Below are 2337 nucleotides of genomic sequence, written 5' to 3'. Positions count from 1 at the left end.
AAAAAAAAAAGCTCCAAACTCAAATCTAGAAATTCTCTCAACTGGCTGCTGTCTAAACTCAAAAATGAATTTATAATTTGTTTGAGTTATTAACCCGTTTTTATTTCCATAGAAATGCCTCTTATTAAATTACTTGATTGCTCACATCATGGAGGCCTAGTTAAGGTGGAAAGTCATCTGTAATTCTGCCTCCTGAAATAAAACAACCTCATGTTCATGCTGTCCAAAATAATCATGAGGACACGTGACTGTTAATACATCTATTGTGCCTATGTAAAATAACTAAAAAAATGTAGATTGAATTAGAAAGGTAAAATCTGAATCTGATTAGAACCCATTTGATTAAATGGTTAAATCTTGGCTTCTGGGAATCTCTGCTCTGGGGAATTTTTCAATCCTTGGCTATTATTCTCCTTGGAGAATCATATCTCCTTATCAATCATTTCAATGTTTCTAGTGTGTTGTATCCTCTCAAGGGTTTTGAACGCCTTTGGGCAGCCACTCACACCTCAAATTATATCCATCAGGATTAGACAACTCGAGAACTCAGTGATCTGACCTCCCAAGTGTATGACGATGATCTGACTGCTGGCAACAGTGACTACATGACCCTCCATCCTGAGGACTCAACTATTGGAAACAGTGAATGTGTGATTCTTTAGCCTGGCTACATCAACAGTGGTAACCAAGAGTAACGCTATACTAGTTGGCTACACTCAGCTTGCTAAGAGAATGACCAAAAAGGAATTGTTAGAATCAAACACATATGGAGACCAGAGCTTGTCTTGGAGCTTATTTTGCAAGGCAAGTGAGGCTAACTTGACCTGGGTTTCTTCTTGCTTATGCCTCTGGAAATCATAAGCAAAACAAATTGTTCGCCCATGAGGTAACCAATAATTCTCTTTCATTTAAGAAAATTCTAATATTATAACTAATCACTGTGAAGAATAAACAGTCACTGTCTCTACACTATATAAGCTAGTTTATAATAATAAACCTCTAAGCCTCATTCCATGTTTTGATTTGAGTGCTCCTGGCTTGCAAACTGTCTTTCTGGTGTGTGCTTTTATCAATTACTACTTCAGTGATTCATTGGTTTTACTTCTGTATTTTTCCTGAACTTTTGATACTATGTATGGTGATGGATGTTAACTAGACTTAATGTGGAGATCATTTCACAATATATAAAAATATGAAATTATGTTATGTATCTCAAACTATTATGTTGTATGTCAATTATACCTCAATTACAAAAGAGATGTGGAACTGAGTGACAGCCTTCCATGGCTAAGAGCATGAAGATTAGAGCCCAGGGCCAGATAAGAGCAGAGTGGAGGGATACCTGGGTGGCTCAGTTGGTTAAGCATCTGCCTTTGGCTCAGGTCATGATCCCAGGGTCCTGGGATTGAGTCCCGCATCAGACTCCTTGCTCAGCAGGGAGCCTACTTCTCCCTCTGCCTGCCACTCCCCCTGCTTGTGCTCTCTCTCTGACAAATAAATAATCTTTAAAAAAAAAAAAAAAAAGAGCAGAGTGGAGGGAACCCAAGTGAAACCATTTCCTTTGTAGGAACCACAAAGGGGTATACCCCTGAACAAGAGTAAAGCTGATATTGACAAGCATCTTGGGGTTTGTAGTTCTCCTTCCGACAATCAAAACCTCTAAAAAGGCCTGGGGTAATCCAGGATTGCTAAGTGCTCACAAGTGTCTGGCAGAAGCAAAGGTGAATCCTCTCTAGAGGAGTACACGACCTTAGGTTTCGACAATTTCTGCAAACAGTTTTTACAAATAAAATATCTAGCACTCAACTGAAAAATAACTAGGCACACAAGGAAAATTTTATAACTGAAACCAGCAGAAACAATGGACATTAGAAACATACCAACAAGCACACCACATACTGGAGTAATCCAACTGCAAGTATAAAACTGCTATGCTTACTATGTTTGAGGAGATAAAGGACATAATTTGAAATTTTTCATCAGAGAGCTGAAAACAAGGGGAATCAAGTGTTCTAAAATGAGGTAGCAATAAGTTGCACAACTCTGAATATACTAGAAAACTCCACTCTTTGTACACTTTTGAAGGGTGAATTTTACTGTAGGTGAGTTGTATTTCAAAAAAGTGGTTATTGGGCGCCTGGGTGGCTCAGTTGGTTAAGCGACTGCCTTCGGCTCGGGTCATGATCCTGGAGTCCCTGGATCGAGTCCCGCATCGGGCTCCCTGCTCAGCGGGGAGTCTGCTTTTCCCTCTGACCCTCCCCCCTCTCATGTGGTCTCTCTCTCTCATTCTCTCTGTCTCAAATAAATAAATAAAATCTTTAAAAAAAAAAAGTGGTT

Source organism: Leptonychotes weddellii, chromosome 7 (genome assembly GCF_054177405.1).
Source record: "Leptonychotes weddellii isolate Sample4059 chromosome 7, ASM5417740v2, whole genome shotgun sequence".
Classification (NCBI taxonomy): Eukaryota; Metazoa; Chordata; class Mammalia; order Carnivora; family Phocidae; genus Leptonychotes; species Leptonychotes weddellii.
Note: the sequence above shows the minus strand (reverse complement) of the source record.